Here is a 13,593-nt window from a genome sequence, read left to right as displayed (position 1 = left end):
AGCCCTCTCTCCGCGGATGCGGCGGGCCAGCTGGATGTCCTTGGGCATGATGGTGACCCTCTTTGCTTGGTTCATCTTACTGGGGGGCAGCTACATGGATGTCGGTGCAGTCCACAATCATTGTGCAGTTGAAGGCAGAATGAATTTATTATTGACTCCGAATGAAGCACAACTTCATGTCATACAATACAATGACTTTATTTGTAATTGTGTACAAAAATATGAGCATTGATTAGCAAGCAGGACCTGCAGGAACAGAGAATGGTGATGGATGGAGCTGGGAAGAGAGAAGAATAAAGAAAACAGATCAACTTTATTATCGGATATTAAAAATTCAATTTCAAAACAAGTTGCCGCTCCTACAGTTTTCTAGTATGTAACAGGCCCGTACTGGCCATCGGGAGGACCGGGAGGTTTCCCGATGGCCTGGCCTGTTAAGTGGCCTGCTGGCCTGAGGAATCTTTTTTATGTATTGTGAACGCAACGCTGCGCAAATGTGGGTCTGACTCTGCCTCACAGAGGGTGACTGGCTGTCTTCATGATGTGGCCTGCCGACATGGCCACTTTCATACAGATCATACACTAATGCCCTTGATTGGTCTCGTGTCATTCAAGCTCGGGAGGGTATGTATGTGTGGCGCGAGCAAGCGAGAGAGAAAGCGCGTGCACTGGTTACGTGTATTGTTGTTGTTAGCATCCGGTGCTAGCTAGCGGCGCTAACGGAATGAGCTGTCAACAAGGTGGAGGAGAGTCCTCTGCTGTCAGACTGAGAGGCTGATAACTACAGCTCAGGTGAGGTAAAGGACTCTCTGAGTGCTTAGATAGTTAACTTAGTCTAAGTTCACTGTGGGTCTCAAACGGTTTGGTCACCATTTATGTAAACACATATTTCCATTTGAAGGGGGAGTGATTAGTAAAATATAGATGAATAATACAAAAAAAAAAGTTAACTAGGTGAAAAAAGGTAGGACAAACTTTAAAAACTTGTTGAGAGCTAAAACTAGTCTTTGCTGCTGCCTCAAAGAGGAGCAGGGGGAGAGGAGGGAGACAGGAGAGGCTGGTTCAGGAGCACAGACACACTATGCCATGCTAACTATAAATGAACCAAAAACAAATAAATAAACAAGTTTCAATGTTTTTCCATATTGGATATGGTATGTTATTGGTTATGGCCATGTTCTTATGATTATTTAAATGTATACAGTTCTGTTTCATATGGGTGTAGTCTCTTTATTTCCCCCTCAAAGTGCACCAGATTGATGCATTTAAGTCCAACATTTAAAAAAAAAAAACTTCCGCGGGGAGCATGCCCCCGGACCCCCCTATAGGATTTGAGGTCCACCTCCACTTAAAATATGTTCACATGGATAGGTTCCTAAATAGATTTGCACTTTTAAAAGAAAATAGTAACCCATGTCCATATATTTATTCTGGGGTAGTTTTAAAGTTTAGGGCTATCACTATGGGCAGCAACGCTGTAAATATTGACAAATAAATCCAGCAAAATTACACAAAATAAAACTGGTAGTGGCCTGGTTGGGTGTATAATTCCCGGCCTGACTTATTGTCCCAGTCCGGCCCTGGTATGTAAAGATGATTTCACATGACCTATGCAAAATATCACACTCAATACATGTGTGTCTCTGGGGGGTGCATTGTGCCTTTGATGTATATAAATAATATACCATAACCAAATGCCAGAGAAGGTCAGTGTGCATGTTCCTCAACGTCTCAGCAGTTACAGGTGAGGTAAAGAAAATAAAAGAGAAAAAGGTCAGTAACAACACTTTAAAGTAACAACACTTTGAATAATTATCTCTTCTAACAATTTTCTCTCAATAAGCACACAACGACTGTCTTTCCAACAAACAGATTGACTCACCCTCACTGTCATCACAATGAAACACGTCCAGAAGAATGTCATGCAAAGCTCCATGCCTGCCTTCGACTCTCCCTGAACTGCTTCCTTAGCACCCGGTGGAGGGCGCAGTAGGCTACTCTTCAAAAGTTTCACGAAATACTTACCATCATGTTTGGTTACTGTTTAACATTTTGGTTTACTTCATGTAATAAAAATAATAACTTCATGGTAAGGCTACTAAAAATGACAAGGCTAAGTAATGTAATGCTAACTAACGTGCTCGCTACTCGTCGCTACTAGCTAGGTAGCTAACTTGACTATGTTCCATGCATAACATGATACCTATGATATTACCTGATATGTCTGATCCAGCGACTCCTGGTCCTTTCATCAGACGGGAAGCGATAGAACGAGCAAGTGGTATGATCACTTTTGTGATTACAACCTGGTACAAAGCACACAGGCATCTTTATCGGTGAGCTGGATGCAATCCTACCTGGAGGGGAGAGAACAGATGGTGGAGGTAAACGGTACTCTGTCCCCCCCCCTCCCAGTGAGCTGTGGTGTTCCACAAGGAAGCATATTAGGTCCGTTACTGTTCCTAATTTATGTAAATGACATGTCATCAGCATGTGACTGCAACTTGTTCCTGTTCGCGGACGACTCAGCCCTGCTGGTCTCTGACAGGAACAGGTTGCAGGTTGAAAAAACCCTCAGCTCCGAGCTCGGCAGAATCTGCACCTGGCTCGCCGATAATAAATTATCATTACACCTGGGTAAAACAGAGTCCATTCTCTTCGGTTCGAAACATAATCTCAGCAAATCCGACGACTTCTCAGTTGCAGTGGGCGACATTATTGTCACAAGTAAGAAGGAAATTACATACCTAGGATCTATTCTTGAGGCAAACCTCTCCTGTGACAAAATGGCATCCAATGTAATAAAAAAAGTCAATCAAAGAACTAGATTCCTATACCGGATCTCCTCTCTGGTAAACAAAAACACCCTGAAAACTCTGGCAGGAGCACTCATTCAAGGGTACTATGACTATGCTTGCACGTCATGGTACCATAGCACCTCCAAGGCGCTAAAAATAAAACTTCAAACATCGCAAAATAAACTAGTCAGACTACTGCTTGACCTTTCATCTAGAACCCACCTCACCTCTGCCCACTTTGACAACCTAGGATGGCTTAGAGTAGACGACAGAGTACAGCTACTTGCAATGGGCCTGGTCTACAAGATCCACTACACCTCTATGGTACCCATGTACATGTCAAAATTCTTCCCAAAGGTCAAGGAATACCATGATCATAACACCAGAGGGAGCTCCACAAATCATGTGAAACCCAGATTTGGCACAAAAAAGGGGGAATACACGTTTCGCAATTATGCCACATCAAGGTGGAACGCTCTTCCCACAACTGTAAAGGAAAGTAAAACTATACTTACCTTCAAAACCTCTCTTAAAGAGCACCTTCGGGGGAGAGCATTGCAAAACTGGCCCCGGTAATGGTACAAATCTCAACCTGTCGTTCAATGGACAGCTTCCCCCCCCCCCCCCCCCATCTATGTATATACTCGCATTTTAGACTCTCTAAACTTTTTAACTGTATATCTGTAGACTTGGTATGTCTTAAATGTCCGGTTAGGATGTATTAGAACGAAATATAAAATGAAAATTGTAAACAAGCAATCTGTATGTAAAAAAAAACACCTGTATGTAAATTGTAAATAAGACATCTGTATGTCAAATATGTCTTATATGTCTTAAATGACATGATGAATTGGAAATGGGGGACCCTGATGTAAACAAGACGAAAGTCTTTCTCTGGTCTGCATCCCCTTAACAATTGTATGTTTTGAGCTTTACTGTACTGTACCCAATATACAAGCTGTTAATAAACTTTTCAATCAATCAATCAATCAATCAATTGTAAAAGTGAACCAACCACTTGGAGCATTATCGCCTGTGACATCACTTACGCGACCCAGAATGGGATTTGGGATTTGTAGTCGCGTATTTTTCATAGTCTTATATTTCAACAGCTTTACGACAAAATGTGACTTTTTTTACATGGAAATGATTGTTTAAGATTGACAAACATCATATGTGTAGTTCGTGGCACAATTCAAACGGGATCAAAAGATACGTTTTCTCTCTCCATTGAATTCAATGTATAATTTTTCGCTTCCGGGGTCCCATGGACCGGAAGTAGATGGGCGTGACTTCGCCTCTCTATTTGCTTGACATTTCCGGTTATTTCTCCACTGGTTAACATGGGTTAACATACAATACCGTGTAACTGTCACGTTTGAAGGGACGAAATCGTGACATCTTCACGTCTCCCAGCATGGTAAATCGTCACATGTTTACGTCTTGCCGTGATATCGGGTTGAATTTAATATATGTGATTCTAAAATGGGACATTATGCATAACAAGTACTTCTACTTTTGGTAGCCTACTTGTGTATATATTTTAATGCCAATACTTTTGGACTTTTAAGTAAGATCTTAAATGCAGGACTTTTACTTGTAATCGAGTATTTTTACACTGTAATATTTCAATTTTTACTGAAGTCAAATATCTGAGTACTTCTTGCACCACTAAGTAAGGATTAATGTGTAGCAAGGCGGCCGTTAATGAAAAACAACTCCAACATGGTGATCCATCACCATGAAGGTTTATTATTACATGGCTGTGTATTCAAAATAGACCAACGACTTGACTGAAAATATTGATTAAAAATTATTTTCATAATAAAAAATGACAGTACAGCTGTGTAGAAGTGGCTGGAATTGCGGCGACAGCGTCTTAAAATGGGGGCAGCACTGATCGAGGGTTTCTGTAACTGTCCAAGTCTGTTCACAGTTTATTTTCCATCAAACTGTCAACAAGTCAAGAGCCCAAACCCATTAGTGTTGACTTCCTGTCAGTCTATTTATTTTGATTTCTCTGACATCAAGCACTTTCTTTGATCCTCTTTACTTCTCTTGCACTGTTTTTCTTCTCTTTACTGCAGACCTTTTAGACACCATGAATCTAAAGTGTTTTGCTCTCCACAAATATAAATGAATAATAATTGTGCACAGCTGACGTTACATTTAACAGAATTCTTTCTGCGGATTGATGTATGCACACAGTCCCTTATCCTCCTTAGCAACGGTCATGTTCTCGTTAGCAACTCTCTGTTAACTAAAAGTAACAACCCGGAATTTCCAAATTGACCAATCAGATTCGAGCATAGTAAAGTGATAAAGTGAGATATACTACTTAATAATACTACCAAGGCTTAGGATACCAGTTTATGAGTTCATAACCTCCAAACTTCTGACCCATGTTGAATGCATGTGAGGACAATGTAAACTCAAATAAACTATTTGACACGGGAAAGGGTCACACCAGATTAGCCATTGTTCCAAATCTGGCCTACAGTGATAAAGCACTGAAGGAGAACAAATTCCCTAGCAAATCTTTATTAATCATATGACCATGCAGGAACCTGGGGGTTTTAGGGGCCCTCAGGCATTCAGCCACTCCGGCCCTAATTCAGGAGAGACTGAAAGATACAAAATGTGGGATGCAGCTCAAGCTGGTACAAGCAAAGGTAAGTGAAGATACATATTATTTTAGTCACCTAGTAAAGACTTGTTTTGAAGGTAAAAACCTGTCCTGGTTCACCAATAAAATGTGTTAAAGAGGATAGAGTGAAGACTTAAAGTACGTTTCGTTTTCCATGTTGAGCAGTGACTGTTTAAAGCAGGGGTGTCCAAACTTTTTTCACCGAGGGCCACATAGAGAAAAATATACTGGGTCCCTCACTAGAGGTGATGTATATTGCCTCATAAGTTAAAGGGGACCTATCATGCAAAATGCACTTTTGTACGTCTTTTATACATGAATATGTGTCCCCGGTGTGTCAGGGAACTCACCAAGTGTCAGAAAACACAACCCTCTCTCTTTTCCTCCATACCCAAATCTCTAAAAACGGGGCTGCAACGGATCGGATACAGACTGATCCAGATTTGAAATATCTCTGACGTCAGAAACGAGGAGCTCCGCCTATATGGGCAACTCTCCACCTATCAGGGGAATGAGAGGTTGCGTGGCATGGTAACAGCATGGTAACATGACGCTCGTGCCTCGCCCCCCTCCTTTGCAGGGGGGCGTGGTCAGCTGCAGCTCATTTGCCACAGAATCAGCCCTTGTGAAGACAGGGCTGGAATAGAGCAAATAGAGCGAAATGAGGCATGGCTAAAATGCATGATCGGTTTGGTATTTTGAAAAAAAAAAACCTCACGGACATGTTTTATATAGGTATGGCCCTACAATATATTATTCAAATATAGCATGATAGGTCAATTTTAAGTTATAAGTCGGCAAAATCAATCAAATGTAAGTAAAGGATGCTTAATCAGCGTACATCACAGCTCTCCTTACGGCCCGTCCACACAGCGGCGTGTGTTGAAGCTTGCCGGCGGGCGTGTCTGAAACTCGACCAACAACCAATCACATGAATCTCCCGCCCCTGACACACAAGCAGCGGTTTGATTGGCTAGAGCTTGTACTGGCATATGATTCGATTGGCTGACGCTTCTGCCGAGGCTTCAAAAGTTGAACATTGCTCAACTTTTGCAGCGAGCAACGCTCCGCGTCGCTTCCCACAATGCAGTTCGGCGAAAAGTGACGTCACCCCATTCAAAGTGAATGGTGAAGCGTCAACGCACGCCGCTGTGTGGACAGGCCGTTAGGGTTTCAATTATTTTGTTGGTACCTCATTCCTTACAACAGAAGCGTCAGATTGCTTATAAGAGGAAATATGAAGGGTATATTTCAAGGTTATGAAAATAAGTTAGAGCTTTTTTAGAAAATGTTTTCAGCTGTAATTGACTGGATGTATTTGAAAAGTGGGCTTATTAACACATGAATACTACTGTGTAATATATGTTACATATAGATTTAAGAAGTGAAAGGCAAGCACAAGTTTAATTTGAGGGCCATACTGCATTATATATTTTGAATTTGCTAAGGGCTGATTCAAAATGGTCCGCGGGTCACATTTGGTAGTAAAGGTATTACTATAGCAAGAAAGTACTTGCATGAATTCACATTAGGGCTGCACGATTTGGGGAAATAATGTAATTGAGATTTTTCTGACAGATATTGCGATTGCGATTGGATATTTGTTTTTAAGCGACCCAACGGAAGTTTATTGTAAAATGCGGCCATATCTCCGGCTAGGAAGGTTGTATCAACGTGCTCCCGTCTCTAGCACCCCCGCAAATAACTAAACTTACATTAAACTTCCGTTGGGTTGAAGCTTCAGTTTAAGATTCACCCTGTAATAGATGTAACACATGTGATGGAGCCAGGGCCGGCCCTAGACATTTTGGTGCCCTAGGCGAGATTATGATTTGGTGCCCCCGCCCCTCCAAGCAATACTCAATAGAATATATAAAGAATAAATGAAAAATCTCTACAAAAGACCAATACACTACAAAAACAGAAACGTATTGACATAGGTAATATACATAAAGGTTTCAAATGTATTCATTATTGTATGAACATGTTTTAATTGGGGGGTGGATGTCACATCCTCTAGAGCAGGGGTGCCCAACCAGTCGATCGCGATCGACCGGTCGATCGCGGGGAGATTCCCAGTCGATCGCGAGATGTGTCTAAAAATAGAACAACAATATTCTGTTTTATCGTTAATGTCCTATAACATAATCTTCCTGTGCCAGAATAATGTACTTGATCGCATCAAAGCTTTGTGATTGGCCGGCGTGACCCCATGTGTCTGGGCGTGGCTGTTGGGCAGTGGGCACTATTTCGCTGATGTTGTCCGTGTCGGAGTGACAGTCCGCACACACACAAGACCGCAATTATGGCAGAAGCAAAAAAGCCCAAAATATATAATTTTCACTCCGAGTGGGAGGATGATTATTTTTGTATCTATTCCAATTCAAAGTCCATCTGTCTCATCTGCAATGCGAGTGTGGCTTTATCGAAGAAGGGTAATTTAGGAGCGGCATTTCAAAACAGTGCACAAACGCTACGAGACGGAATTCCCTCCTAATTCTGCCCTACGCTCCAAAAGGTGAGGGGCCTGAAAGGGCAGCTAAATGCACAGCAGTCCATTTTCACCAGGCCCAACAACAAGAGCAAGGCTGCTACCATAGCATCTTATCGTGTCAGTCACGTTCTTGCGAAACACATGAAGTCTTTCAAAGACGGCGAAGTTGTGAAAGAAACATTCCTGCCTGGAGGCTGCTGACGCGCTTTTGGGGGACAGTAAAAATAACAGTAGCATTTCAACAGGTTTTTGATATAATAAAAACTCAAGTTAGATACCGTTATTAATCAGCTGTAAGTTTTAGTTTGTTTGAACTTATTCATTATAATTATTGTACAAAATGGTATAAGAATGCAAACTTAAATTGATTATAGTCTATTATCAATTCAGGTTAAGAAGCTAGTGTTGCTTGCATCCTATTTTAAAGGCATTTATTTTTATAATCTACTAAAATGCAACAAAAAAAGGGTTTGATTCTAATAATTTTGTCTTTTTTATTGCACTTTGGCAGCAGATTCCTGTGTAGCTTCAGATCTGAGTTGTCTTATTAGTAAGCCTAATTTATACTTTTGTAGCAACACTATTTTTATATAATGGCAAAGAAAGGGTTCAGAGTCTTTCCTTTTTTCCTGTGTCATATGTGGCAGCACTGTTCAATGTTTCTTGAAAACATTACCCACTTGTAGTATGTGACGTGTGAATAAACTCCAACTCCGTATCAACAACACTGTTGTGTAACTTCAGTTAAATACTTGTATGTGTGTAGATTAGAAAGAGGTAAGATAAAGGATCTGCAGTATTTTATGAAGTATTAATCGTACAAAGGTCAGTTTTATTCAAGTAGAAGTGTGTATTTACCTGGTAGTAATGGCTACGCCTCTCTATTTGGACTGGTAGATCTCAGCAGACTGGCAACTTTAAAAGTAGCTCTCGGTTCAAAAAAGGTTGGGCACCCCTGCTCTAGAGGGGTCCCTATGCCCCCCCGGAAAGATTTTTTTTAAACATTTTAAAGTAAAATGCTTCAATCTGGTGCACTTTGAGCACACAATTACTAGAGACCTGATAGGAGGTACAACTCTAAAACACCCATATGAAAAAGATCGGTTTACATTTTAATAACCAAATAAGTATGTGAACATAACCAATAACCCACAGCCAATAACAAATAAATGTAACATATTTATTTATTTTATCCTTATTATTAATATTGTAGTTATTAAATGAAAATCACTCATCAAACAAAAGCAGCTTCTCTTAAAACTTTAAGAAAAGAAAGTGCAAACGTGGACACAAATATAGCCAACGGAGCTCTTACAACTGAGGTTATTGCAAATAAATTAAGATAACGAACAACATTACACACACTATAAATCAAATGAAACAGGCAATCAGAACAACAAGTCTCTGCTATGTTATTGTGTCCTTTAATTAGTCCACATCCTTAAAGTCGGACACGTCTCGACTTCCTTGCTGCAAATTCATTTATTGTATCGTCAAATGATATTTCCCCCGAAACCTTGCGATTGATGCTTATTAAAGCTAATGTATTGAGGCGTTCTTGAGCCATTGACGACCTCAGGTATGTTTTAATGAGCTTCAATTTGGAGAAGCTCCTCTCCCCAGCAGCAACTGTCACTGGAATAATGACAGCGATCCTGAGGGCCACCCACATATTTGGATACACTTCGTTCATTTTCTTCTCCTGTAGGAAAGTCAGAAGTTCCAGGGTGGTCATGTTGGCTTTTGGCAAAGCTGGGAAATTCTGCATCTCCAGTGCAAGTTCCCTCTTATCCAGGTCTGACTGTCCACCCCAGCTCAGAGTGTTGCTGAGTGTTTCACACTGCTTCGTCAGATCTTCCTTTGGCAGGTCAGGGAAGTTGAGTAGCACCCCAAACTTTTCCTCTACTTCACCTAAGGCCTTGAATCTGTCCTGCAGTGATGCAATGGAAACATCCACGACCATATTGAAAAAAGAAACTTTGAGTTTCTATAGTGCATCACTCACTTGCTCCTCCGGGGACTCATAGGAGAACTGTCTCTTGGTTGTTCTCAGTCTCTTCTGCTTGAGAACAGCTTCCACATTCATTTGGCCACAGATGTCTTTGGCAGATGCTTGGGCAGAAGCAAATCCATTGCTTCTGTAGCTGACCAAAGAAACCTCTGTTTTTCTCAGGAGGTCAACAGCAATATCCAGCTGCATTGACACTGATTGCAACATTTTGCTGACATGTTTGATGTTGGTCAGGATGTCATACCATACCACAGTGCATATTGCAAAGCGGTATGATCCAACCTCTTCAGCCAAAGATTGTGCCTCAATTTTTACAACTCCATCTGTAGCTTTATCCCTCACCTCTAGAAGTGCATCTCTGACTTCTGCAGCCTGATACGTTACAGCCTCTATGCTGTTGATCCGACTCTCCCATCTGGTATCAGACCATGATTTCAATGTGATGTTCACATGGCTTTTCTCACTGTATCACTCAGTGCTGGCCAGTCAGCAGGATCTGAGGGGACTGCAATGTTGGACTCAGATGGGCCTGGGCAGTCAGCAGGATCTGAGGGGGCTGCAATGGTGGACTCACATACTGTGCTCGTTATTCCTTCACCTGCAGGCAGGCAATCCAAACATGCAAAGAAGTTATTCATGCTTCAGTTTTCATTATTTATCATAATAATAACAATAATAAAAATGACAAAAGTAGTGTATTAACGATTACACAGAGACCATAAATGTTTGGCAAAACTTACATTCTTCAGAGTGTGATGTACATGGGAGATCAGATGTTCCTTCTCCAGCAACTGGGGGCTTTTTGAGGTATTTCTCAAGTGCAGCTGGAAAATTATAGGGTAGATATTAGCACATTACAAGCAAAAACATGTATATACAGTCAGGCAAAAATAACTGCTGCAATCTGCCTCAGCTATATGCAAGTTCACAACTAGCCTATATAAAAGTTAGGTCTGGACTTTGAATCAGGGGGTAGCAAGTTCGAGTCCCACTGCAGTCAGCATGTCGTTGTGTCCCTGGCAGTGTTGTGCTAGTTACTGAAAACCAGTAACTAGTTACCATTACTAGTTACTTCATGGCAAAAGTAACTCAGTTACTTTACTAGTTACTTACATCCAAAAGTAATGCGTTACTGTGAAAAGTAACGTTTTCGTTACTTGAAATAATACAATCTGTTGATCAACTTGACATGCATTATATGCAATCTGGATTGCATCGATATTAGCTGGCTTTCCATTTTTGTATATTCTTTCTCCAGGTAGTTGGAAAAAGTGTGCCGCCCGGACATGCTATCATGCTAACTAGCTACCTGAAAGCGGGTGACTCCACTGTAGCTATAGCCTGCATGTGCTCTACAACATACCGTGCAATGGCTTTATCGACTTTTCCCTGGCTAGCAGTCCTTTGGTTAAAATCCAGCCGCTGTTGCTTAGGTGGAGGTGGAGTGGCGTCGGCTGAGTCTCTGTGGTCTTAGCTACTAGCTTCGTCCCAGCATGTTGTTTTTGCAGATGTTTTAAGATATTTGAATGACTGGTTTGGGCAGTAGATAGGCTCTTTGACCCGCCAAGACACAACTTACATTTAACTAAAACGTTCTTTTCTTTGTGCTCGACAAAAGTGAAATAGTGAGAATATCTCCAGGTGGAGAAACTAGACTTGAGCTCCGCCGCCGCCATGATAGTCTTGTTAGTAAACAACACAAACACGCCCACAGCCCATCTCCGCATGTGACACAGGAAGTATCTAAGTACATTTACTCAAGTGCTGTACTTAAGTACAGTTCTCATCTCTGTTCGCCTGGCTGTTGACTATATAAAAAAACTAACGGAGTAACGCACAATGTAGTAATGGTAACTGCGTTACTGAATTTAAAAAGTAATGCGTTAGAGTACTAGTTACCAGGGCCGGACTGGGACAATAAGTCAGGCCGGGAATTATACACCCAGCCAGGCCACTACCAGTTTTCTTTTGTGCCATTTTCCTGGATTTATTTGTCAATATTTACAGCCTTGCTGCCCATAGTGATAGCCCTAAACTTTAAATCTACTACCCCAGAATAGACATATGGACATGGGTTACTATTTAAAAAAAATTTGCAAATCTATTTAGGAACCTCCATGTGAACATATTTTAAGTGGAGGTGGACCTCAATTCCTCTAGGGGGGTCCGGGGGCATGCCCCCCCCCGGTAAGATTTTTTTTATTTTTTTAAATGTTGGACTTAAATGCATCAATCTGGTGCACTTTGAGGGGGAAATAAAGAGACTACACCAGCGCCTGACTACACCCATATGAAACAGAACAGTATACATTTAAATAATCATAAAATCATAAGAACACCATATCCAATATGAAAAAACACTGAAACTTGTTTATTTATTTGTTTTTGGTTCATTTATAGTTGTGAGTGTGTCTGTGCTCCTGAACCAGCCTCACCTGTCTCCCCCCTCTCCCCCTCTTTGAGGCAGCAGCAAAGACTAGTTTTAGCTCTCAACAAGTTTTTAAAGTTTATCTTACCTTTTTTCACCTAGTTAATTTTTTTAAATTATTATTCATGCATATTTTACTAATCACTCCCCCTTCAAATGGAAATATGTGTTTACATAAATGGTGACCAAACCGTTTGAGACCCACAGAGATAACTCAGACTAAGTTAACTATCTAAACACTCAGAGTCCTTTACCTCACCTGAGCTGTAGTTATCAGTCTCTCAGTCTGACAGGAGAGGACTCTCCTCCACCTTGTTGACAGTCAGCTCATTATATCCATTCGCGCCGCTCGCTAGCACCAGATGCTAACAACAACAAAACACGTAACCGGTGCGCGCGCTTTCTCTCGCGCAAACTCGCGCCCGCCACACATTCACACCCTCCCGAGCTTGAATGCGAGACCAATCGAGGGCTTTAGTGTATGATCTGTATGAAAGTGGCCATGTCGGCAGGCCACATCATGTAGACAGCCAGTCACCCTCTGTGAGGCAGAGTCAGACCCACATTTGCGCAGCGTTGCGTTCACAATACATACATACAAAAAAAAAATCCTCAGGCCAGCAGGCCAGCAGGCCACTTAACAGGCCAGGCCATCGGGAAACCTCTCGGTCCTCCCGATGGCCAGTCCGGGCCTGCTAGTTACTGCCAAAGGTAACGGCGTTACTCCCAACACTGGTCCCTGGGCAAGACACTTCACCCCAAATGGCTCCTGTGGGGATTGTCCACAGTACTGAATGTATGTAAGTCGCTTTGGATAAATGCGTCTAACAAATGACATGTAATGTAAATAATAACACATGCCCATATTTGTTGGCCAGCCTCACTTTATACAAAGGAGCAGTTATCCAGATAGCTTTCTTCTGGCTAACATTCACATTATTTCGTTACAGATGCATATAAAACAAAGCATTGCACAATAATTAGACATTAAAAAGAGCAGAACATAAACAAATTATAAAATATAATAGAAAAATAAATAAATATATAATATATATATTTTTATATACACACAAGTTGACCGTGAAAATAAACTATCTGACCAATTAAACACTATTGGAGGATCAATTTACAGCTATCACAATAGAAAAGTAGTATATTATTTACAAAAAGATGATATAAGAATAATAACACATAAATAAAAACTTTAAATCATTT

This window comes from Gymnodraco acuticeps, unplaced genomic scaffold (genome assembly GCF_902827175.1).
Source record: "Gymnodraco acuticeps unplaced genomic scaffold, fGymAcu1.1, whole genome shotgun sequence".
Classification (NCBI taxonomy): Eukaryota; Metazoa; Chordata; class Actinopteri; order Perciformes; family Bathydraconidae; genus Gymnodraco; species Gymnodraco acuticeps.
The sequence above is the reverse complement of the archived record's forward strand: the minus strand, read 5'-3'. Positions refer to the sequence as shown.